We start from the raw sequence: 27218 nt of genomic DNA on the forward strand, positions 1-27218 counted from the left end.
AACATCTTTCAGGTTATACAAAATACAATAAACTAGTCAAATTTAATCTAGTATGAGTTTGAATCCTTTCCAGGTATTTTACCAAGTTAGCACAGATCTTTAAGGCTCCAGGAAACGACACTTCTGCATGTTAACAACCAAACTACTCAAAAAAGTTACAGAATATCAAACATTGTAGAAAATGTATGAATTAAAGGCTTATGTTTCCTTCTCTCCTCCCACATTTATCCTCTCATGACCTCTCAGATTTATCTGGTGGCCCTCTGAAGGGGCCCGACTGAATTATGATTTTCCACTCTGCAGATAAAACTCCTGCTTTCTTTGTTTTAGGGTTTTATGAGATTACATGGTTGTAAATGCTGCAGGTTGTTTGTAGAGATGAAGTTTTTCTGTCAGTGCAGTCAGCTGTGTGATATTTATGATGGAGCAACACTCCTGCTGCTGTTCCCAGGCCTCCCTCTCCCCAGCTTTTCCCACTGTCTTTGCCGGTGTCTCTCACTCTCTCTTCCTTCTTTCTCACACTCCCCCTCCTCCTCATCCTTGTCCGGTCATGTGACACTGGGCACACTGCCGGCTCCCACACACACACACACACACACACACACACACACACACACACACACACACACACACACACACACACACACACACACAGAGTGGTGTTGGGTTTCTGCAGCAGTTTTATGTTTGTTGTGTGAAGATCAGAGCAACACTGCTGCTGGGAAACTGGCAGCAGCTCAAGAAGCTGCACTTTTATTTGCAGTTCTGCAGCAGGGAAACAAGCATTTCCAAAAAATCAACTTATTGACACTAAGACGTAATAATGCAGCTCTGTCAGGGAACATTTCTGCAGAAAGATTTGTCTGTTGGGTTTTTTTAGTGCACAAATTTTACTGTCTGCAAACACCTGCTGGAAAAAAGCATTTTTGTAGAAAGTGTTGACAATGCTGGGTTTTTATTCACCGGCATGTTAAAGCAGCAACCTTTTAACCTCAGTGAAGTTTGGCTCATTTCTGATCCAAACATGGTGCATATTTAGCCTTGAATGACAGAGTTGACTCAACATTAGGATGATTCCCTAAACTCAGGCACTTATAAAGCATAGATGTGCCAAATCAGCCTTATCTTTGGGTTACATATGGCTCACATACAGTAACTAACCATAAGTTACAAAAGTAGTGATTAGGCCACAATGAGTCTGCTATTTTTCAGCATGAACACATTAAAAAGATTCATGCAGCTCCCAAAAAGTCACAGAAGTTAGAAACAAGCATCGAATTCTTGTGCTGTTACTGTAAGGCATACAACATCATTCATAGTTATTCCACTAAAACATTCTTCAGACACAAATAGGTGCAATTTTACAGATAAAAACGTAAGAGAAACCCTTGTGGAAAATGTTTTCTTGGTAAAAAAATAGTTACTTCTCTTTTCCAATTCCATCGAAAGTCCACTGTAAGATCTGTAAAGCAGGAAATGAACACACACTGTCACAGTAAGCATCTATCCTGGTGTCTTGTTTCCATTTCTGCAGAAAATGGCAGAGACCAGTGATGTTTACATGAAACCTGTCCAAGTGATCTGGATACTGTGTATCATGGGGTTTTGAGGGTCATCACAAATTCTAGATTTATTTAATCGTTGTTTATTTTTTGGTCCTGTTTGTCCCTACGAGGCCTACCCACTGATAAATTCTTTTTTACAAACCTGTTACTGGTTCGCTTCCCTTGTACCTCTCAATCTTCAGGACCTTACAGTCCTCGTTCGCAGGAGTTTTATCATTTCCAGTTTCAAGGGTGCAAACTGAGATGAAAAAAGGCTTTCTTGTCTGCTGCTCCCTTTGCCTGGAACAAACTGCAGAAAGACTTTGTGACCTGGACTCATTGGAGGCTTTTAATAAAACAGTGGATGATGTTCTGCTTGATTTGGAGATTTTAACTTGTTTTTTTTCTGTTTAAATGTGTGTTGATGTGTGTACCTTAATTTTTTACAGTGCTGCTGCTGTCTTGGCCAGGACACTGTTGGAAAAGGGATTTTTATTCTCAATTAAGCTTTTCCTAGTTGAATAAAGGTAAAACAAATAAATAAAATAATAAACCTGCTGACACACACCATAATATCTCTGCTGTGGACCGTTAATTTTTATACACATCATTGTCCCGTAACTAAAATAAACTAACTGCAGCTGGAAAAAGTTTGATTCCTGCTTCTGTTTTTTTTTTTTCAAATGATCTTTTAGTTCCAGAAAAGAGAAGCTCTAGATATTTCACAAGTTATTTCCACACGCTGCACCACCTGATTTGATTCTGTGTAAAACTAGTTTTTCAAGAACAAACGCTGATCTGTGTGACATGTTGGAGGAGCTGCCAGTTTTCCCATGCCTCCTAACTTGGGATCAGAAACCTGTATGACGAGTTGAGGATCAGGACAAACCAGAGGGACGTGTTGGACAGAGAGGAGACGCTTAGGAATGGATGGAGTCGTCTGTAACTGCATGCAGGGTGAGAGGGCGCGACATCCGGAAAGGACCAGTTCTAACCTAAAGCTCTGAAAGCAACACGAAACTTCACCATTCACTCAGGGTGGTGTGTAGTTTCTTTTCTTTACTGGGTTCCCTGATTTCTGTCACCCTTTCCAACAGTGACACGTAACAAGAGGCAAAGCCGGCTTCACAAAAATCACACCTTTCAACAGTTTATGTTGGTGAAAGGAATATTACCTACATTTGACTTTAAATCAATCAATTATAGTCATTCCACAGAACAAGGTGGAAATGTTGCTGGGGTCCTTGCCTGATGGAGGGTCGAGTGGTACTGATAACTTGGATAGTAGGCTGTTGAGATTATCTGCTACACATTTTTTAAAAACCCATATGCCACATATTTAATAGATGTCTGATTAGTGGTGTGTGTCTTTGGAAGAAGGGTAAGATCATTCCTCTGCACAATAATACAAATCTTGCGGTCCGAATAGTAAACCTATTAGTGATCTGACTGGCCTCAGTAAATTGATGGAAAAAACTGCATTTTAGCAAGCGCAAGCTTACTTTTACAGTAATGATTTAACTTATTATCCCAACATGCTTTTAGATGTGGCCTTTCCACCTGCACTGCAATGACTCAAATGTCAGATAGCTGGTTAACATCAACTGATGACTCAACGTTTGTGGCTACAGTATTGTGTAACTTCAGTGCATCTTTTGATGTGACTGACCATGACATTTTGATTTACAAACTTATTTGTTATGGTTTTAACTCCTCTGCAATTCAGTGGTTTCTGTATCTGTCCGATACTGTAGGTCACAAAGAGTTTATTTCAGTGGTGCCTAATCTTGCAGTCAGTCTGTGGACTGTGGAGTCCCTCGAGGAAGCTATCTGGGACCCCTGTTATTTTAAATTTTTACTTATGATATGCCTTATGTACTTAGCAAAACTAAACTGACTATGTTTGTTGATGCTACTACTGTTTATTATGCTGCCCTCACGTGTTCAGAGCTTAATCAAGTTCTATCGTGTGAGATTAGCTTATTACATAATTGGATTAAGATAAATAAACTTGTCCTCAATGTATCAAAAGCAAGAAGTCATAAAATAATTAACACTACTTCTTTATAATATAATTTGCTGTGTAAACACTCATTCGTATATAATTTTCTTGAGGTGTGTATAGTAGATGGATAACCTTACCTCTACTTAAGACCGAGTCTGTGAAGAGGACAGTAGGTGAGAATAAATGCTTTTTGACATTTTAGCAACAGTAGAATCTCGCTTGCACCATAGCGTAGCTACTCCTGTCTCCAGTGTTTTGGTCAATAATTACTGTGAAACTAAGTTTTTATTTTATTATTTTATTATTTTTTTATCACCTTTTTTAAACAGTTACCTGTGATAACTGACATATGAAGCAGAAAATGGCTGAACCAAATCTAATTCATTTTACTTTTTTTTATTTGAGACTCGGAAATGTGATGATTTTTAAAAATCATAGCATGCACGAAAACTGAATTATAGTTCTGCTATTACTGCTTGTGCTCCATTTCTCAGACTTGTAATTGGCTTGGAGATGAGGATGAAGGATCTGAGCTTAATTAGTGGACTGAAAACTCCAGCAACCTCCCCAAAAATTTCTGATGAAATGGTTTCCACTTAAACCAACAGACAAAGTTTCACAGGAATCCATTTAAACTAGTGAACCACAGCCTGACCTCCACCTCAGCTCCACCAAACACACACTGGGAGCACTGGGAACCTATATGTCAGCCTGGGAAACAGACTCAGTTCACATGGAAGGAAAGGCTTGGCAGGGGAATGGACACACTTGGTCTCTGTGCTGTTGTGAAGCAGTTGATCAATCAGTGGTTTTCTTCATGGAGTATGGAGGAGACTCGCTCAGACAGCAGGTATCATTTGCAATTCTACAGATTTATTTACCAGGAAGTAATAATAACAAAAAAGTAGCTATCATCATGGAGCTCTGGGAAACCACAAAGTTAGATTTGATCTCCTTTATTAGTTAGTTTGTTTTCTGTCCACACCGACAGGCTTCTGCATCAAAGTCTCACTTAAACTGAGATTTTTTGCTCATACAAGCAAGGTTTGTGTCCATTCAGTTTGCATGATTTTTTTCTAACTGAACTGTCATGACATGCTATCAGAGACCTGGAGAGTCTGGGATGTAGCTCTTGGGTTCACCCATTCCTGAGAAGATTGGCAGCTGTCTTCAGTGTTTTCCACTAGTGAATAATCTGTCTCTCTGCAGAATGATGGACTCCAATTTTTTTTAGAAATGACTTTTTACCTCTTCCCAGACTGATGGGCAGCAACAGTAGCTTCTCTAGGATGACTGCTGACGCTGTTCCCCTTGGCACTGTGTTAACACACACCTGAATGCAGTACGATATTTGTGTTTAGATGTTTATCTGGGATTGTAGTAGAGCAATTGTAAGACCTTTAGGACAAGTTTGTTATCATTGTAGACATAAACCTGTATGTATATGTCCTGATAAACTACTTTTATGTTGCTTCCTAAACAACAGACTTCTGCTGAAACAAGGTGTACATATTCTGTTCATTTTTCTAGTCATAACTGCAACTTTAATGTCATGTTGTTTTCTTGTGGGAAATCTGTAGCTGTGGTTTCACTGACATGTACCAGCGTCTTTGTGTTTCTGCACCATTTTCACTGATTAAAATTTCTTTTTTCTCTTTTTCCTTTGGTCACACACAAACACTGAGCTGATCATAATGGATCAGCAGAAAAACACAGGAAACAGTGAAATGAGATGAATGGAGGTCTGAAGACGAGATGAAAATGTCAAGGAGACGTGTGGGAGGATAACACACACCTGTGATTTGCACACATAATAAAACCACAGTTGAACAACAGAAAAGGTGCTGGAAGCTCCTACTAAGAATGAATATCGCTCACCTACACAGAACTGGAAGAAGAGAACATGAATGAAGAGGTGATGATGGAGGAGGAGGAGGAGGTGGAGGCAAGAGACACAAGGATTGGAGGAAGAAAGGAGGAGGAGGTGTTTTCAGGAGTCGTGCTGCACGTTTGAGGTTCATCTTTACTGAAAAGACACAGCTGGCTGATATCAGGACAAGAAACCTAAATACAAACTTGTAGTCCTGCATGTCTCCCAGCATGCACAAAATATGCACAAATATCCAACGTCTTAAAAATGGCTTGCTTCTTTTCTCCTCAGCCTTCCTCTGCAGTTAAAAGAACGTTTATTCACCTTAAACGCAGCCTACAGGAGCTGTGAGTGTAATTCGGAATGAAAGATACTACTGATTCCAGGAGAAGTGTCTGTACCTACAGCTCCCTGCTGAGTAAGCTCTTAAAAGCGCATGCCTCCTTCCCGTATTTGTGTGTGTGTTGCAGGCTGGTTAATGTGTTTCAGCAGCTGCACCAGAGGGAGGAAACACTTTCCAAGAATCAGCTGAGAGCTGCAGGTTAATGTAAACAAGCATGAGCTCTGAGTGCTGGACATGATAGGTTGAATGTGGTCATGTGCTTCCTCAGGCATGTATGTATTCTTGGCATCTCTGTTTTTAGAAAAGCACACAGTGTTCTCTGAAAAGTTCAGGATTCCTGTGGGACAACTAAACAAGAAATCACACACCCGCCAAGGCCGCCTGCAGGATCAGCAGGAGTTTTTTAATTAAGTACTAATGAATGTATGTTCGGTATTTACTCATGAGACAAGCGTAACTGACCGTAACAACCCGAACATCATGTTGTGTGGAAGCCAACAATTTTCCTTGTAAACTGCTCTCTGAAAACAAAACTAAAGCCGGTTTCACACGAATGCAATTCTCAGAATTATTTGCAATTTATCCAATGCAAATGCATTAAAGTAGAATATTAGAAGTGCCACATTTGTTCATTTTTTAAAAGTATTTTCCAGTTTCCCTTTCTTTTTATTTTTTCTGTCTTGATCACCTGGACATTAAAGTAACATTATGTAAATTTCTGACCTTTAAAATACGGTTCTGACAAGTTTGGATGGTGCAGACTTTGATCATATACATTCCTGGAGCTGTCGTTGCCCTGCGGTGACCCGAGGCTGAGAAACTGCACTTCACAACTTTTCCTTCAGGGCGCTGCATCACGTTACAGTTGAGTTTTGCTTTATGCACTGTGTTACACATAAGCAACTGGATACCAATACACCATGGCTGATTCATCAAAGAAAGAGTAAAAGTAAAAGTAAAAGAATTAGACTTACTTTTACTTGCTGGAGAGATCTGAGAGGAGAGAAAGGATGCAAGATGGATGCTGAATTAGCCGTCATTAGGGGGCGCCTCCGTGAGAAAATCACCCAAAGGGTAACAGTGCTTCTTTAAAATTTGAGTACTGCTTAAAAATATCACTTACAATTTGTTCCAGCTTGCCATTTCTTTTTCTTTTTTTTTAAACAGCAGTTTTCTTTTTGACATAGAGCTCAAAGTTGTTATTTGAGAATCCCTGTATTTCACACACTGATTGTAATCAGTTGGCAAGAATCCAGTTATTTGTCGTTAGTAATATCTACTGACTGACCAACCCATTAATGTCTGTCTTATCTTGGGCACCCCATTAAGATTGTCCTGGATACACCACTGTCCATTGTGCCATTATGCTTCTAAAAATGATGAACATAAAATTTATGAAAAATATTTAATCATAAATATTTAATCATCTCATTTCAAAATACAGTAAAACACAGTTTGTTTTCTTTTTTGCTGTTCTTTTTTTTTAATGTTGTAAGCAACTTATTTTCTACAGATTTTTACAAATGTCTAACAACCTTCAGTTACTCAAACGCTGAAGGTTGTTTGAAAATCTTCTTTTTAAAAAGTTCCATCAACATTCTGTTTAAACATTTAAGCTTTAAGCTTTCAGATATATAATGCTACAAATATGTAGAGATGGGGAAGGTGTTAGACGTGTGTTGTTTAAATGACGGTTAGGAAGAACAGCAGAAAAACAGAACGACCTCCTGGACCACAGAGAGGAGCCTCCTAATATGTAACTCTCTACTCTCCACTCCCCACTCTGAGTCTACCTCACCCACTTGACTTACCAACCACGGCAGGAACTGAAACTCCGTTAGTGTCGACTGCAGCTCTTCTGCTTCAGAGAGGAAAGTGACGTGCACAGCGAAGTTTCACCTACACATGGTGTGAGATTGTAGCAGATTGTTGTTTCATTGTGTCATGGTAGGAACAAATGTCCTTTCAACTGTCCACCGGGGTTCCCCAAGGCTTAATGGCGGGGCTTCTTCTCTTTGCAGTGTACACTCCTTCTTTTGATTCAGCTATTCACTCATATGATTGTTCATAACTGATCTACATGGATGACGTTTAGCTAAATCATGAACATGGCTGTGAAAAGAACAACAAAGACAAATTTCAACATTATTAAACATTAAATTAAAATCAGCTAATGGGGGAAAGTGTCAACATAAAAATTATCTGTACACCTCAATCCACAACCCAGTATGTTGTAAATCTGATTTTCACGATTGTTTACAAGTTCTCCATCTCTATCCATGTTGCATTTTGCTCTTTTCTGGCAACATCAGTAATGCACCATCTCTTGGTTACAGGCCAGAGCTATCAGATACATTACTTCCCGAGATGCACAGTGAGACCCCTGCAAAGGGTCCAGAAATCACAGATTAACCAGCATTTAATCAACCAAAGAATCTGAATCAAGATCAAGTCACCGATGCTGCTAGCAGAGTGACTTCTGGGTTTGTAGGTGGCTATTTAAGCTCAGTTATTCTGAGTCAATGATCATCAATGATCAACAAACCTTTAGCATCAGTGGCAATAAATATGAAAGGTAGAGCATGAGACAAGATATTTGGATCATTTACTAGTTCCTTTTCTTTCCAGTAATTTACAAGGACTTAAGAGGTTGTGTTCATTTTATTCAGAGTAGTGGTTCTTTGGCGTGTCCATTTGAACAAGGGTACTTTGCCAAACAGTTTATTTTTTTCCTCCCAGCTATATATTTTATGCAAACATGTAAAAAGTCACATTAACTAGATTAGCATTAACACAGTCTTGCCATTGCCATATAAAACAAAATGCATGTTGTCATGCTGAAAGCAAAACACTGACTATCTTGTGCACACATCAATGGCACAAACAGTTCATAGGAAAATCTTCTACCTGGGAGGGGTTTTACTTAAAGCTAATTTTCAGAACCACAAAACTGGGTTTTCATGTGGATAAAAAGCATAGAAGAAGGACTTTGTATCCAGCAGCAGCTTGTGTTTCTTAAACTAATAATAAACTGGTTGTGTGGAGTGCATATGCAGCCAAGCTTCAAAGCATCTTTGCAACATTATTAGTGAGTTAGCATTGTGTAGAACACGAGTCCACATGTAGAGTTTAGAGGTGTTAGGATTATACAATGCACAACTTTTTTTCCAGACTTAACCCCTGTCTCATCTTCTTGTTCTTTATTGATTAATTCTAGCAAATATCTCTCATATTAACATCACTTCATGATACAAGCAAGCAGCTCCTGGTGATTCAGTCTGTTTTGCCAACCTGCTTGTTGGAGAGAACTGGCCTCTTCTCTCTATGGTGTTCTGTCACGTTATTATACACTTGAATCATCAAAAAAGTAATGGTGGACTTCAAACCTAAATCTGGTTTGCCAATCAGAACACCATGCCTCAGATCTGGGCCAATTATTTAATGTTTCAGTGTGAATTTTGCAGAAGATAATAGGTGTACTTTAGCCCTGAACTAACATCTGCCAGAGGCTTCTGCACAGAGGGGTAAAGTACAAAACTATGTTCATTTACTGACTGTCATGTTCACTATCAGTTGAGACTAATCCCTAGTATAAAACAAGTATAGAGGATGGATTGATGTACTTGTAGGTATCAGTTGCATTACTTATGCAATGCAACTGATACCTAAGTAGTTATTTTGCACATTCAGTGAAGAATCTGGTTGGTTTCACTGTGACATAAATAAATATGTATATTTCATGTCTTTGCAAATATGGAAAGGTTTCTCTGCAATTAATTCATTATCACCAAATTAACCCATTAAGGCCCGACCCATGAAAAAATGGTAAGAAAAGTCCAATTTTTTAAAATATGAGGTCTTTATCCAGGTGGCCCTTTAACAAAATGTAACAAAAAATTTACATTTTTTGGGAGGTATATCTACCATTTATTACTATGTGATATATTAAAAATATTATTATATGGTTTTCTGCTTTTGGGTATCTATTAGGGGACAGAAGACAAGTATCACATTGTGTTATACAGGATTTTAAGCAAAATTTATACCATAAATTGAAGCAAAATGTCTCAGAAACTGTATGTGACAAATATGTCATGTCAGGCTCTTATGGGTTGAAGGGGTAGTGCACCCAATTTTTATTTATTTATTTATTTATTTTGAGCTGTAAACAACATGGAATTACCTGATTGTGATGAAAACCACATATACTGTTGATACTTTTATTTATTTATTTATTTATATTATTTTATTTATTATTTTTTTGTTTATTTTAAAAATGGGACTTTGTGGTTAAAAATGGCTCATAACACCCTCTACAGCATAGAGAGCATAGCATAGAGAGGTTATCTACGTAACAAGAAATTAAACAAAAAGAAAAAACCATAGCCCCTCCCTCCAGATACAAGTAGGTGGGTCCTTGGCATAGAAAACGACGCCCACCAACGCATATGAAGGGATGTGAACTTATCTGGTGTAGACAGGGGCGCCGTATGGGGGGGAAAAGTTAGGAAGATTCCAAGGGCCCACGACTTGATAGGGGCCCATTGAGATATAAAAATATATAAGAAAATTATTAAGCATTATCTAGAAATAATAGCTAGTTTTTCAAGTATAATGAGAAAATGTAGCAGTAAAATAAATTGCCACTCTGTTCTAACTTATTTTTCAGTAGTAAAATGATAAAAAAAAAATTGTTATTGACGGCCACCTCCATAAAACTAAATGGTTTGGTCCTGGCTGTAATAGCGCATCAGTTTGAATGAACCTGTCGGAAGCATCGAATATTAAAAATGCAGCGAGGGAAAAATAAGTCGGGTTTTCAAAAAAGGAGAGAGCGAAAGGAGCGAAATGAAAGACAGAAGAGAGGATGCCAATATGTGACCCATTTTTTCACCAAGAAAGGTGAGGTTGAGATTAACCTGTTGCTCATAAGCTAGCTACCTACAAGCTAATTTAGTCCGCTCCCTCTGAGGTCAGAGGCATCGCCTGGATGATGCCTAGTGATGCGCGAGCCGACGGTTCGCGAGTTACCTTGGAAAAATAAAAACGACCCGTGTTTGTGTATTTTTTATCTTTAATGAAACCAAGCCTCTTTAGCGTTTATAGTAAACTCATCGTATGTCTGTAGATAATCCAGTGGGCGAGTAGCCTGTTTAATCCACAAAGCTCACAGGGTTGACACTTCACAAACTTTAACAACAAGACCAGGCAAGATGAAAATGCGACAGACCTCAGAGGGAGTACATTTTAGTAAGATATCTATATTAAATTAGTTTTCCTTTCCTTACCCCTTCAACATATTAAAACAGATGATCCAGCAGCAGCCCCATCTCCACATAACCCGTCCCCCACCTGTCCCAATGAAGAAGGTGAGCAATGTTCAAACAGATTTTATCCTTGTTGAATAATATGATGTGGTGGGTGGAAAGAAGAAAAAAAAAAAAAAAAAAAAAAAAAAAAAAAAATATATATATATATATATATATATATAATATACACACACACACACTCATACGGGGGCCCTATGCCATTATCTTTCATAGGGCCCAGATTTCCTGGCGGCACCCCTGGGTGTAGATAGTTTCAGACTTCAGCACTTCCTGCAGCTGCCACAACCTGCCGCGAGTTTCCACATCTTTCCAGAGCTGCTGGAGCTGCTGACAGGTCAGCTAAAAGCACTAACGGCTCAGACTGATACGCTTCAGGACCACCTGGTTCATGTGTAGCTGAGGAGATTCAGGAGGGGAAGTCTTTCACCTCAAAGACGCTCTGTAGCGTAGCTGGTTGTGAATCTCATTTTGCATCTTGCCAGTGAGCTCAGCTGCTGTCTGTCAATCATTTCTGCCTGTATATCCCGACCCACCCACTCTAAGCCGCAAAAAGTAGGGTGTGCAGTTACACTTTAATATTATGTTTATTTTAAAAAAATATATATTTTATTGACTAGTTATTCAAGACAAAGGTAAAAAATTTATTCTGCAGTCTGAAAAAATTTTGGGTGGGTCAAAATGTCCCTACATGAGGCCTTTGGAACGGGACAGTTAAACATTATGAGTTTCTAACAGCCCTGATTCCCATAAAACGCTAATGAGTTTTTAAACATGTGACTGATTGCTGCAGTAAAAGTTGAACTCTGAACAAGAAACACTTTGTTGGCTTGTCAGGTGACAGCAGTAACATGCTGTACAGTAGAGACTGCAACAGTGGAGACAGGGGATGAGATAACTGGGGAGGATGCGAGGTGGGGAGTCACAATAGCTTTTCTCTTGCAGGAGGTGTGACTTCATCAGTCAGATGAGACGTAACCATATAAGGACAGAATAGGAGGAAGCAGGGGAATCTCAAAGTCATGTGACTTCCAGTTACAGCGACACTCACAGAACACACACACACTTACACAGACACCCTCAATAAGGACAGCATGTGATCGTCAGTCTGCATTAATAATTTATAATGAAAGTCTCTCCTTCACTCTTTTTATTCCTGCAACTGTGCTTCCTCTAGCTAAAATCACCTGTTTTTTAGCAGGTGCATTTATTTTTGATGTATTAAAATCATGAAAAAGACTAAACATGTAAAAACTTTGTGTATCTTACCATATAACATCATGTGTTGCATAATTAATAAGAATCATAATATTAAATAGCTGAAAATCTGATATAACAGCAAAGCTTTTTTGATTCATCCTGATTTTCCATGATTGTCTGCATTGACTTCAAGTGGACTTTAATATGGAGAAGTGGTCTGGTTTTACTTCTATTTAGTGGGAAAAGGAGTGACATAGATGGGAGGAGGGGTTACGTAGGAGTGGTGGGGATGCTGTCAGTCAGATGACAAATCTGAAATCTTTTTAAGCTAAAGTTAGCAGTAATTTACAAGGTTATTTAACAATGTTTGCACCTGTTAAAACAACTTGACTCACTACCAGAATCAGTGTGGTTTTCCCTCAGAGCTCCAGTATCACATAACCTCAGGACAATCCTACAGAAATGTTGCACTACAGCATCAGCTTGTGGTGGAGAAAAGAGTCTAATTCAGGCTGAACTATCATTGTTTTTTTACCCAGTATAAGATATTTTGGTGAATCAAACAAAACAAACACCAAACAGAACCAGTTAACAGTGGTCTGGCACTGGTCTCATAGCAGAATCAATCTCAAGTCCACAAGTCCTGTGACTCATGTGTCCTCTGACCTTCTTTTGCAGACTGTTTTTCTGTCATTTCATGTTCTGTGCAAATCTGATTCCAGCGCGTATCTCAGAGATGTTGTTGACTTTTCTAAACAACCATTTTGGATGCCGTGGGATCAGAGGTGGTTGGGACACTCAGGGCTTTATTCATACTGCTGTTATAACATAATGTTCTGTACATTCACTAAAATAGAAGCTTCTTTATTAACCCAAAACCAACCAAAACAGTCTTTTCAAGTGTCCTTATAATTAGAATGATGATTATTTGGGTTACAAAGCACCATGTGTTGGTAATGATGATAACTGGCAGTAAAAGGATGAAATATCATTGTTTAGCTGTTTATGTCATGAGTAGATCTCAGCTGATGAAATTCTCCTGTTATTGAGTGCAAATTGGGGGTTTTCTACTCTGGGCAGTGAGGGAGATTCTTGTCACATGAATTGAGCCTTAGGCAGTATGAAGGTGAACCATATTTCATTTTCAGTTTTGGATTTGGGATGTTTTGAAATCTTTGTAAAGTGAAATGGGAAACTAGAAAATGAGAGCGAGAGCTTCAGGTCAGGAGGAGACCTGGAGCTGTGTGGGTCACACCGACATGTTCAGCAAACATTCAAACAAATGTTCAGTATGATGTCATCTCAGCTGTGACATCTCCACTCAGGAAAACCCGACCTCTTACCTCACACACTGTAAACACCGCCGCAGCCTCTCTCTCGTCCCCATTCTCAGTCTGCCTCGCCCACCCGTCTCTCCGACCACAGCAGGAACTGAAACTGAGTGCGAGTAGTTGACAAATAAATAACCTTTCCTCTAGCGCCACCTTCAGCCTGTACTTTGCATGGAAAACATAAATTATTAGTCTGGCTAGATGTTTATCTCATTTTAAACAACATTGTGCCATAATTACCGACATCCAGTGGAGAAGCTGGAGATAGCAACCATCTCATTTGGCTAAGTTGTCATTAAAAAAAAACATAAATAAATAAATACAAAAAGCAACCTTCACATCAAACAAACACCTTTGCTCTTTAACAGTGAGCACATTTACATGGCAAAATGAATATTTCAATTTTGGTTTGTTTGTTTTTTTATACCAAAATTAGATTTTAAAATACATGAAAATACTAGTCTGACTGAAGTCGAATTCCTCAGTTAGACAAACACAATCTGATAATGTTTGTATTTATGCTCAATACTTTGATAAATAAAATTACTCCCCTTCTCTGCTTGTGTACTGGAGTAAAGAAGTGTTCTCTAATCAAATATGACCCAGCCAAAGTATAACTGTAATCATCATGACTGTGCAGAATAAACATTGAGTGATTGCAATCTCTGAACAGAATCTTCCTCTATGAGCCTTTTATGCTGAACATATGACAGGCTGTGCCACAGTCCTGCAAGTTTTAGATGTTTCCCTGTTTCAACACACTTGAATCAGTGAATGAGTCGCTGATAACTCGATAAGATGTTGGATCCATTTAATTTGAATCAGGTGTGTTGGAGCAGGGAAGCATCTAAAACCTGCAGGACTGCAGCTAAAGTAGATCAAACTTGCCTACTCCTGTTCTAAGATAATGAAAATGCAATCAGCCAATTAGTAAGTTTATCAGAAGCTAATAAAAACACAATATTTAATTATACGAAAACATTTTATTATAGATCCTTGTTTTTGCTACACTGCAGCTTTTAGGGAACATGCTGTATTTTCATGTATGCAGATGATAGACTGCCATACGTTTCAGTGCACTGTGATATAAAATGTAAAACCTAACTGATCAGTGGATCTATGATGTTTTTCTTGAAGAGCTGGCAATTCATAGGTAACTATACAGAGAGGGGCCTTACATCACTGAGAGAAATCTAAAGTCCTTTGACTAATGTAATCTCCCCTTATTATTTAAGCTGCGATTGTCACAATAGGAATTTTGGGATAAACTTTTTTATCAGTTGATATCAATGATTTATCCAAAACTCTTAACTGAAATCTGTTTTTGGATCTAATAGTTGGGAATAAATAACTGACAATGACTTTGTAACATTATTTTTTTTATTACCATGTAAGAAAAACAGGATGTTCTATCAGACATACCAATTTTCCTTTTCTTTTCTATTACTGTCAACATTATATGCAATTCTAAAGCAGAAAAAAATGAAGACATAAGCAGACCCTTATTCAAGTGGAGATTAATACGCCTTGTTTCTGACTGTGGTGAAGCTGCATGTCAGAGTTTCTTCCTCTGTGGTGATATGTGAAACAGAAAGTGTCGTCCCACTTTCAGTCTGCACCCACAGAGTTGCCTGCACTTGTCGGCAGCTCCGTCTTGTGGGTGCTGTCATGGTTTATCCTCTGCTGATGTGACAACCACATGCATCTCCTGTCTACATGTAGCAGTGCTTAGAGATACATGTTCTCACATAGTAATGCTGCAGAACGTTTTTCCTTCTGAACATAGTCTGCAGCAAACCATACTGCATACTGTACACAAACCAGACTCTCTGTGACCATATGTGAATACATTATGATTCACACAGTAGCTACAGTGATAGTTGTTGCCATGGTGAGAGTGTGGGATGTCACCAAACTACATGAATGAGGAAAACAAATTCTTCATTTCAACCCAGGGTTGCTCATCATTATTATTTTTCTTTATTACTAGGAATAGTATCAGTGGTAGTAGTAGTAGCAGGAAGAAGAAAAGAAGACACTTCTTTGCATTTTGTAGTCGACCAGATTTTATAGTTTGTTAATTTTTTATTTAGTAAATATCTCCACATAAAATCCTCCTGTGGCCAAAAGAATATATTCTAAATAATTACAACTTCTTTACAGGTGCTGTACTTACAAAACACTAAAAAGGTAAACATACACTCCACTAAATTAGTTAAACATAACTAATTACTAAAGGGGTGTCCAAAGTTGGTCCTTCAAAGCTGCTGTCCTGTAGGTTTTGGATGTTTCCTGCTGCAACACACCTGAATCAGATTAAAGGGTCAACATGTTTGGCAGAGCTTGACAGCAAGCTGTTGAGGAGGGCCATTTCATTTGAATTAAGTGTGTTGGAGCAGGGAAGCATCTAAAACCTATGACTGCGGCCCTCAAAGACCAGAGCTGGACTTTACTGCTATACACTGTATGCTATATTAAACAATAAAACTAAAACTAAAAGCATTTGGATAGAACATTGGTTTACATTACTTTACATTGCAGTCATTTTGCAGACACTGTTATCCAAAGCAACTTACAATGGTTAGGCTGTAGCGGTAGCCTAAGGACCCAAATGGAAGGTGGTTGTGGAAAAGAATCACATATTACATTTTTAAAAAGACTATTTTTAGATAACAAAAAATAAAACTGTCTTTCCTGGTTTTGTCTGAAAGTTCCTTAGAAGCATCAACCAGGGTTTACCTTTCCTGCTACAGAGCGAAGGATGTGTAGCAGGAAAGGGCCAGTTTTGCATATAAAGTACACTACCGTTCAAAAGTTTGGGGTCACTTTGCAATGGGATTCAATAGGGAAGTGACCCCAAACCTTTGAACAGTAGAGCTGCATCTTCCCACAATATTTTATTAATATTGTGGAGGAATAATAGCAGAAGAACAAAATTGGATTCATTTTGTGGTTTACTCTGGATAATAAAAACGTTTAATTTCATACATTTTTAGGACCTTCTCAGGTTGACTTTCTGGTACTTGGTTCCAGTGTTTCCTGTCTGTTCATCTTTGGTTCTCTGTGCAAGTCTGGAGGATCAAACCTCTGGAGTCAGTGTTCAGACACTGAGGTGCAGCAGGTGTGAAGATGAGACACCTCAGACTGTCAGAACCTCTCGCCTCTCTGAGCAGACACTCTGATGTCAGAGGTCAGCTTTAACTACCCGAACCGCGACCTCTGAGCAGGACAGATACAGCAGGGAGGCTGGGAACCAAACACAAAGTTCAAGGCACCAACTTTTCTCACGTTTTTATTCTGCTTTCACAGCCACATTACTGTAAACACTGCAAGTTCTATTTGTAAGTGTAGGTCCAATCCACTCACTGAAAAAAATAACAAAGGAGTGTTATCTGTGATTAATTATGAGATATAAAAGATAAAATTACTAGAAAATGTCCAATAAAAATGTAAAAATAAAAATCTCCTATGTAATCCATACAACCATGCACATTTATGCTTTTCATGCTCTACATGATAGGATAATAAATTAATAAATTGTAAATAACCATTTAAAAAGACTAAATTAAATACCACTGCAGCATCAAGGGATTCAGTCTTGCAGATGACAGAAAACACAAATGAAGCCAGCCTCATAAAACCGAAAAGAAACAACAATTTTAGGAACAGAAGAACCAGAAATACTATAAGACCTTTTTTTCTACAGAGTTATAAACGAGCTACAATTATGAAGAAAGCCTTAAAGACCTGCAGAAAGCTCGCCATAGCAGTCTGTAATTTAAACAAGCGGCTTGGAAATCGTTGTCTGATTTCTCTTCAGTGAAGCGTCCATCTCTTTGACTTCAGGGAAATTCTAGATGAGCCGACTTTTTGTGGTTCTGTTTTCTTCTCTGAGCTGCACATTAGCGGTGAACTGGTGTGACAGAAGAGCGCTGTGGGAGTCTTGTGTTTCCCAGAAGAGACAGTCGCTGCAATGGGAAGTAGAGATGAGGAGCGGGAACCTGAGCAGACTGTAACTTGTCAGTAATTACAGCAGCTCTGATGTAAAAGAAACAAAAAAGAAAGCCAGCAGCTTTTGGAAAAGGAAACCACCACTGCTCTCTGAGACAGTGAACGCAGCACTGATTACACTCATCCAACTTCAATTAAAAGAAAAAGAGGGGAAAAAACTTTATTTTACAGTAAATAGATGTTTGTCTTCTAGAAATGCCCATCATAGATCTTAATCCTCTTTTACACTGAGTGCGTGTGCGCCACTTTGCGGCTGCGCTGTGGCCTCCGCTGCTATTCAAAGCCGTTTTAGTCAATGGATAGGTCTCCACTGGGTGTGCTACAGCACATATCAGAAGTGTCCCAGAAGTGCATTGTTGCAGTACTCAGTAAAATTTACGTCAATTTTTTGACGCTTCATGCACCCAGAATGCGTCAGTTCTATAGTTCAGATAGGGGCAGACAGGAAATCAGACACGCGAGCAGTGTAAAAGCTTCTGGTATTTTTCAAAATAAAAGCCCCATGTGCAGATTTGCGCTACTGGACCATGTAGACATTACATGTTTAACCAGACAGGGGGTCTCAGTGTTTTTATTGTTGTCATAGATGGCAAAGTGCTTCCTGGAAGCCTCCAGTCATTTTGTGATCTCGCGGATCCTGATAGGTGACTGCACTCGCGGGCGCTCCACACCTGACACGCTCCTGGCATAGATTGCCGCACCACAGAGGTTGGAACAAAACCGTGGTGCAGCCGTAATGTTTAACCTATCCTTTACACACACCTGGTGTAAAGGAGGGGTTAACTGCATAGTTCGAATTATGGGGGAGCTCGGCTACCCTGAAAGGTACAGGAGCTCCCCTACAGACATTCAGCTGATACTTTATGGGGGATCCCTAAAAATATTTTACTTTCAGGTTACATTTAACTTTTCAAAAAGGTTTCTGATATGTCTTGGAAAGAAGAGCAATAATTTGTCAGCTTTGTGTTTTATTTATTTATTGGTCGCAGGGGCAGCTGCCTAAGCAGGGAAACCCAGACTTCCTTCTCCCCAGCCACATTCACCAGCTCATCCAGAGGGACCCCGAGGCGTTCCCAGGCCAGCCGAGAGATTTACTCTGTCCAGCGTGTCCTGGGACTTCCCCGGGGCATCTTTCTGGTGGGACGTGCCAGGAACACCTCACCAGGGAGGTGTCCAGGAGGCATCCTAACCAGACCGGTAAATCGAGAGCTTTGCCTTTTGGCTCAGGTCCTTCTTCACCATGACAGACCGATGCCGAGTCCGCATCACTGTAGATGCTGCACCGATCCGCCCGTTGATCTCCCGCTCCATCCTTCCTTCACTCGTAAACAAGACCCCGAGATACGTGAACTCCTCCACTTGGGGCAGGACCCTATTGCAGACCCGAAGATGAGAGGATTCAATGTGCAGCCCTCCGACAGAAAAGGATTCCTGGAAAACATTATCTTTTGCAGAGGGTCATATGAACCTGGTTGCTCTCAGGAAAGTTTTTTTTTTTTTTGACCTGTTCAAACTGTGTGAACCCTAAAGCAGAATCAGATTAAAGCACTGGAGCCTTGGACTTGTTGAACTTGCAGGATCTGTAAATAAGCCAAAGTCAAGCAAAGACTGATGATCTGACATAATATGACTAATACTGTTACAAACCACAGATTTTAGACCAGGAATACATTCATGAAGATGAATATACAAATGTAATCTTAGTAAAAGTTCATGGGTTCTCAGTTTCAGCTGAGTGCTGTAGAGACTCTACCCATTTATACTCTTCTTTTTACATATTAATTTAGACAAGAAGAAATAAAAACTAAAATGACCTGTCAAAACTTTGGTGAAATTTTAACCAGGAAATATTAATTTTTCTCACAAAGCATTTTAACATTCTTATAAATACATTTATAAAAACAATAATATGTTTTCCAAGTGATATTTTCAATGTTTTGTTTTTTTATATTTATTTTTATGCTCAAGGATGACATGAAAAACTTGTTTTTAATAACTTTATAACTTATTTAAAAAATGCAGTTAGTTTCATTGAGTTTTATTTTAGCAGAAAAGACTAAAACAAGTGATTGTTGAGGCCATGAAGTGAAATGTGTTTACTGTTGATGTGTTTCAGGGTTTAGCTCTGCAAGCGTGCAGACGGTTACGGAGGTCGGGGGGTTAAGTTGCTGGTGGTTGTTATTTCCCATGAGGCGTCTCCTCAGGGGAGGCCGGTTTGGGGGAGGAGGTGATGAGACGGTGTCAGACTTTCACACCTGACCAGATGAGAGAAGCTCAGCCAAGCATCTCAAACTGTGTAAAAGATGTTAGAAGACCTGATTGTTTAATGTGTCTGAAGACAGAATTTCAGTGTCTTTGTAGTCAAGTTAAAAATGAGGTTTATATTTGCGCTACTTTTATTTGACTTTTGTATTTTGTAAAGTTTGTGCATTTGCAGCATATCTAGCAGCTGAAACATGAAAAACATTTTATTAAACAAAGCTTCTGAAATGTTATCTGAGTCTTTAGTGAAATAATTATCCAGTGTAGACAACAGAGTTTCAACCTCAGCTCCTGTCAACTTGAAATCTGTCTCAGATGTCTCACATGCTGTATCGATCTCATAAACAGCATCAACCAGCCGTCACTCACAGCCTGCTGCTGCCGCTGCTGATGAGGACGAGGATGAGGAGGACGAGTTCTGCTCTGTAATCACATCAGGTCTCAGATCTCCACGTGCTGCTCATCTGGCATTGGTTCTGCAAGGTTTCCGTTTGCAGACTGGCACATGGTGGAGAAGTTTGAGTCTGGACGGAGACGAGAGGAAGTGTTTCCCTTCGGGATCACTGGGCCCTCAGTGTGGGAAGGTTTTCAGCCAGTGTGTGTTGATCTAAACACCTGAGGTGTGACTGAAATGGTTCAGCACAGGTCGGCATGTGTGTGTGTGTGATTTAGTGTGATTAGAGTGGGTGAAGAATGAAAACGAGAAGGTGTGACTTCTGACCCTCCTGCTGATGAGGAGTAAGTCGAGTATGAAGTTCTCACACTGTCATCCAGCAGCTTCACAGCTCTAACACACACACACACACACACACACACACACACACACTGAAAATATTAAATCTATTTCAGATAATGAGGGGAAAGCCACAACACAAGACTGATGTTTGTTATTGGTGTGAAATTGGACAAGTTAAACAACCACAGTAATTCATTCTAGCTCAGCCTGACTGACTGGGCTGCCCCCGGTTAATGCGCATGCGTAGCTCAGAAAACTGCAAATGACCCATCAATTCAGCAGCACTGACTCTGCAGCAGTTTGTTTTTTAATTTTATTACATATTAACTGCACATCCTCTTGTATAACTAAAATTTTATGTAAATTTTATTTTAAACCCCAGAGGAAGTGTATGAAACTATACTTATAATGTAGTTTTTCCTGTTAATCTTTTTGCATGTGAGGTTGTAATGCTGTTTAAACGCCGATTGGAGCATTGACTTATTGGCATCCAGCGCCTTCTCAAAAAATGCCCTGAGATTCAACATATAATGTTTAATTTTGGAATTACTAAAGCTATCAAATATAATATTGTAGCCTATCTATCAGTACAGCATGCCTCTTCATAAACTGGATTCTTCCCGTGTATTCCACTTATCAAAACAGCATTCTGAGCTACACTGTTTTGATGAAGTAGTCTAAACTAGCAAGGGTAAACCAGCATGCATGATCTGGTGTTCATGTCATTTATCGTGTCTCTAGCTTTTTGAGATTATCTCTTTTTTTTTTTTCTTTTTTTTAACCTGTCTTGTCCAGCATCGTTGCAAACAGAATGATTGTCTGGCTGCTGTCTGGTGCTGGGCAATTTTACTCTATCAAGCAGGGATTTATACTACATGTATAAAGTCCCTCTTGATGAAAAACTTTATTAAATCAGACTCTTAATGCTGGACTCGACCGGAGGGGACAGAGAGAGAGAGAGAGAAAAGAAAGTAGAGAGAAGAGGGAGGGGAGAGAGAGGGACAGAAAGGGTGTGGGGAGTGCGGGTGGGGACTTGAAACATCATACAGAAGACCATGTAATCCATACTACTTACAACATATATAGCTAAGATCATCCTAGCCAGTAGGTCATTCCACAACTAGTTGGTAATAGTAACAATAATAATAATAAGAGTAAGAGTAATAATAATAATAAGAACAGAAATAATTAAAAAAAGAAACAAAATATGATAATAGATATAAGTGAAACTGCTGTATTCAAGAACACGCGCAGAGAAACCTGTGTGGATGTGTTGGAGAACTCGGCCACACGGCGACGCAAAGACTGTGTGGAGACGTTCAGGAAGGAGTGACCATGCAGAGTGATCATGCAGATGCCACCTCACTTGAACAGAGGCCAGAGTCAGGCCAGCGGTCCCGAGACCCAGGCCACCGGCCCCCCCGCAGGCAACAGATCCCGACCGGTCCACAGAGACGACCACTCGCCCGCCCAGGAAGGCAGCAGCAGGAGACCCCAGCAGGAGCCGCCCCGCGGACACAGGGCACCGGCCCCGGCGGGCCGAGGCCAGCAGTCCCCGACCCCCCCGGGCACCGGCCGCCCGGAACAGACGGGGCAGAGGGCCCGGGCCCAGGAGCGCAGGGACACCCCCCACCCCCCCCCACAGGCCGAGGGCCAGCACGCCACCTGGGGGGACCCGGCCCGCCCAGACGGCCACCACCAGAGGCCAGCCCCACACCCCAGCACCCAGCCGCACACCCCGAGAACCAGTCCTGCCCCCCCCCCAGACCAACACACACACACACAAACACACACACTCTCCTTCCACTCCTCCATTTATCCTCCCACGCATACACCATTCAACCCTCACATACTCTGTCCTCCCACACACACACACCATCCTTCCACCATCCATCCTTCCACACACACACCATCCTTCCTCCCACACACTCACCATCCTTCCACCATACACTCTCCCACACCTATCCCATCCTCCCACACACACATCATCCCTCCACCACTCATCCTCCCACACATACACCATCCTCCCTCTCACACACCATTCATCCACCTTCACCCCTCCCATACACACACACACACACCTTCCTTCCACTACCCATCCTCCCACACATACATCATTCTCCTACACCAAACATCCACCTTCACGTACCCCATCCTCCCACACACACACACCACCCCTCCATCACCCACTCTCCCAAACATACACCACTCCCCCACACACACACCATCCTCCCTCCCATACACCATCCATCCTCCCGCACACACACCATCCTTCCACCATCCATCCTCCCACACACTCCCCCATCCCTGCACCATACATTCTCCCACACATACCCCATCCTCCCACACATACATCATCCCTCCACCATTCATCCTCCCACACCCACACCACCCCCCCTCCCACACACCACGCATCCACCTCCACACACCCCACCCTCCCACACACCATCCCTCCACCACCCATCCCCCCACACCCACACCACTCCCCCCCCCCCCCCCCCCCCCAACACACACACACACAAACACCATCCCCCCACCACCATCCTCCCGCCACCCCACGCCACGGGGGGGGACAGCCCCAGCCAGGAGGCGAGGAGACACGAGCCAGGCCCCCAACCCCCCACCCCGCCCCCCACTCCCCACCCCCAAAACAGCACCTTCCCCCCAGGGCCAGCAGCCAAAACCCCCCGGGACAGCCCGCCTACGCCCCGGGCCAACGCGACAGGCCACCCGGCCCGCCCCGCCCCCGGGCCATCCATGGAGACAGGGGCGCTTGAAGACCCCATCCCCCCTCCCTCCCCCACTAGTGATGGAATATATTATGTCCTGTTTGCAATTAAAAAAAGAGGGTTAAAATTGGGGGGCAGTAACTGCATTGAGGAGGGGGTGGGGCCACCTGAGCAGTCCCACCCACCTGACCTCGCATGTTCCACCCCCCAAAACGTGTTTGTATGTTGCAAATGTTATTTGTGCTCAGTGACTAAGTGGAATTAAAAGCTGGGAGGCATGCTGCCGCTCGGCGAAGCAACAGGGCCACTATGATGACCCCCCTGCCCCGCCCAGCGCAACAAGCACACCTCCCACAGCCCTACCTGTGTATGTAGTGAAGAGTGGGGGAGGGGAGGGGTCAGGAGATGTAGGTCCAGAGGGGAGTAAGCCTCCCCCCTGGAAGACGACCCGCCAGTGGCTTAGGGCGCCCCCGTCCCCCGCCGGCCCCGAAGGGCGTCACAGGCCCGGAGCAGGCACCCCAACCCAGGCACGCCACGAACCCCCCCAGGGGCCTGCCACCAGCCCAAGGGGCCACTTTCCTCTTTCTGAGTGGGAGGGGGGCGAGGCAAAGGAAGGAACCCCAGGCCCACGCCCCCAACACCCGGCCAGGGCGCCCCCCAGAGGACAAGTCCTAACCCCCTGCAAACGCACACACTTTTTTTTTTTTTTTTTTTTCCCCCCAGCCACTCACACACCCTCTCACACACCTCTATACACCAACACCTCAATACGTGCACATACCTCCACACACACACACTTCACGCACATACCTATAAACACACACACCGGTGCCCACATACACACACACTCTCATACCCCTCCATACACATACACCACTACACACGCACTCACATACATACCTGCATATACACATAAGCACCTCCATACATACTCACGCCTCCACCCACTCCTTCACTCCTCCACACACACCTCGACCTCCACGTGCACACACTCATATATACACACCTTCACACACACCCACACACACATCCCACATAGACCTCCACACACACACCCGCACACCACTCACACACACATACACGCACACACCTAGACCTTCATACACACCCACACACACATACAGCACACACATCCCTCTACACCCACCCACACACCCGCATACCTAGAGACACACACACACACACACACCCACCTATATACAAACACACCCCCACCCAGGTTCCGGGGCTGCGACCAAGCACCAGGGCACGGACCAACCCCCGGCACGGCACACCCGGAGGGGCCCAGCCCCCCCGAGCAGCGGCAGACCCCCCACCCCCAGGAGAGGGGGAAGACCCGACACCCCAGAGCCCGGGGCCCCCACCCGGCCCACCCCGGGCCCGACCGGCCACCCGGCCAGGGGCCGACGGACACCGACCCAGGCACACCGGCAGCCACCCCCCACCGCCACGAGGCAGTCCCACCCCGGGGCCCACCCAATGCCGCCCGCCCAGACCGGAACCCCCAGCCGACCCAGCAGCGGAGCAGCCGAGATCCCCACCCAGGAGACAACCGGAGACCCGAAGCCACCAGGGACCCCCCACCCATATCCACCCCCATCCCAGCGAAGCCGCAATCCTCCACCTACATTAGGTGATGTAGCCAGTCACAGGGGACCAGAGGGAATGAAAGTCATCTGATTGGTTCCTGGAGGAGGCAGACATTGTCTCAATGCTGATGTGATCTAACAGGAGATTTCTAAACTGCTGGATAGACAAATTATTCTTATCTTTCCAGTTCACAAGGATAGTTTTCTTTGCGATGCATAAGACTGCGAGGACCAAGTTTATGGAGTGTATTCCTATATTAGTGTCACCCAGGTCGCTGTTTTGATGAAGTAGTCTAAACTAGCAAGGGTAAACCAGCATGCATGATCTGGTGTTCATGTCATTTATCGTGTCTCTAGCTTTTTGAGATTATCTCTAACCACCACTCTGTTCCCTCTCACTTCATGCTCAGCTCTCCCTCTGCTGGACTGCACCTCTGGGAATCATCACCTTTAGAGAAACTCTTACCTGCATTATTACAGCCGTGGAAGTTGGCAAGACCCAGGAAACCTTGACATGGTTTATTGGAGTCCAAGGATCTCTGATTATAACACAGAATGAAAGTGTGTCAGCCTAATGAGAAATACCTTCCTTCATTCACAACCACGTTTATATGGAAATCTTTGTAAGAACAGTAAGCCGGTTTTCCACTGCTGTTGTTGAGTTTTTCTTGTTTTAGAGAATGGAGAATGGAAAATAAATCGGAAAATAAAACAGTGATGTTCTAATGTATAAAAACTTAAGGTGAGTTCAGGTGGTCAGAAACATTATTCCGATAAAATATTGGGCCTCACTCATACCTAAGTTGATATTGATTGATGAAATCGTAATGCTTGTATTTAAACAAAATGACTTACAAAAACTACAAAAAACTTAAAAAAAAAAAAAAAAAAAAAAATAGTTATGCACTGTCTCCAGCACTAAAAGACAGCACCTGGGTCCAGCTGGACTCACAGCAGTCTGACTACCACTTAATGATGACGTCCATCTTGTGTGAATTCTTGCTTGTGTTGTTCTTACTCTCAAATGTAAGTCGCTTTGATAAAAGCGTCTGCTAAGTGACTGTAGAATAGAATAGAATAGAATAGAATAGAATAGAATAGAATAGAGTTGCCCAACAATGAACTCACTGGCTTCTTCCCAGATACCAAACCACTTTATTCATAAAGAACATTTTAAACAGCAACAAGACAACCAAAATGCTGTAAAAGAAAAGCCTAAAAAAGAGAAAAATTCATGAATAAAAAGCACAGTATAAGTAAATAATGTACATAAAAATAAATAAATGCAATTCATGATGGAATTTTCCAAATCCCCAGACATGAAGGAAGCTGCTAAAAAAAACAAATCTTTCCATCCCTACTGTCCTCTGCAGCTCCAAATACCTGTAGATGCTTGCACTGCTACCTTCTGGAGACTACATTTTATATCAAACCAGTTGATGTGAACACACTAGATTAATAAAATATATATTTTTTTTACCAGCTTTTCTAAATATTGCTTCAGATTTGTTTCACAAGTGAAAAGAAATGCAGCCATTAGCACAGCTTCAGAATGAAACACCTTCAAGACAAATCCCTTTGCAGCTGCATGCAGCAGCTTTGAATGCACCTGAGTCAATCTTTATTTAAACAAACAAAAATACCAGAGACGACAGGGAGTAGAAGAACAAAGAATCTCCTTTTGAAGAGAAACTTTGCAGGAAAACTATCATTCAAATCTCTGATCACATGCATGGCAGGGTTTCAGCACAGCTGACCCAACAGGATCATAAAGTTCACACTCATAAAACACACACATGAACACACACACTGGGCTGAGGTCAGGTGAATGTGTATTCCCTATATACATGAGGAGATAAACATATTGGCTTCAGGGGTCTGACACCCCCCTCCTGCAGTTCCCTCCTCTGAGCTCATTATCTCTTTATCAGAGTTAAATTTGTGGTGGATTTAAAAACCGCTTCACAACAAGCTGAGAAAACAATCAGTGAGGAGAAGCTGGTAAAAGCAGCAGGACCGGTGGTGATAGAACGTTAAACAGCAGCAGCAGCCCTGTCCCAGGACAACCAGTAAGCGGCAGGTGGTGGGAGCAGTGGCTGGAGAGACGCTCTCACACATAAAAGGTGTCAAATCCAACAGCTTCAATCAGCACCTGAACACCCCACAGCCCCACACCCAGACTTCACACCTCTGAGGACAAATCTGTGTGTATTCCCAAACTTTGGTCCTGCTGAGACCTTCTGGAGAGCCTTGACCTCTTCCCCATCACCA

This window comes from Melanotaenia boesemani, chromosome 14 (genome assembly GCF_017639745.1).
Source record: "Melanotaenia boesemani isolate fMelBoe1 chromosome 14, fMelBoe1.pri, whole genome shotgun sequence".
In the NCBI taxonomy this organism is placed as follows: Eukaryota; Metazoa; Chordata; class Actinopteri; order Atheriniformes; family Melanotaeniidae; genus Melanotaenia; species Melanotaenia boesemani.